General features: G+C 34.1%; 1 non-coding gene across 1 annotated transcript; it reads right to left on the bottom strand.

Annotated features, from left to right (window-relative positions):
• Nucleotides 1-447: 447 nt before the first annotated feature.
• TRNAH-GUG (transfer RNA histidin (anticodon GUG)) lies at nucleotides 448-519 on the bottom strand. Its single transcript has one exon. It is a non-coding gene; the product is annotated as a tRNA-His (tRNA).

The following is a 519-nucleotide window of genomic DNA, read 5'->3' on the forward strand; positions in this document are numbered from 1 at the left end:
GTGTAGCGCCATCTAGTAATTTTGTTCATTACTACGATCTGCTTGTAACCCTAACAACGCCATCTATCGCATGCTTTGGAAACATAAAGCAGTTTGATGTGTTTTCGGTAGATGGCGCTGATGCGCACGCCCATTGTGTACTGCGTTGGCGTAGTACACTTAAAATCCTACAGATGGCAGTAAAATAAGTTGTTTAGTTTTGCTTTGATTTTTAAATAACGTAGGTATGTAAAAGTTTATGTAATTTTAATAAATTCCTATCGCGAATTTATTTATAAATATTCAATTTTTTTTTACAATTCATACAAAAAAATAGGTATCAAAAATGTTACAAATTATAATAACCTGAATATTTCTTTATTTACAATCAATATCTAACAAAATAAATGACGATTATAAAATAAAAAAACAACAAAAAATATGCTCCGCCATGACAGTGTTTGACACTGCCGTGACCAGGATTCGAACCTGGGTTACTACGGCCACAACGTAGGGTCCTAACCACTAGACGATCACGGC

Source organism: Ostrinia furnacalis, unplaced genomic scaffold (genome assembly GCF_004193835.3).
Source record: "Ostrinia furnacalis isolate ACB-3 unplaced genomic scaffold, ASM419383v2 OfSCF0133, whole genome shotgun sequence".
In the NCBI taxonomy this organism is placed as follows: domain Eukaryota; kingdom Metazoa; phylum Arthropoda; class Insecta; order Lepidoptera; family Crambidae; genus Ostrinia; species Ostrinia furnacalis.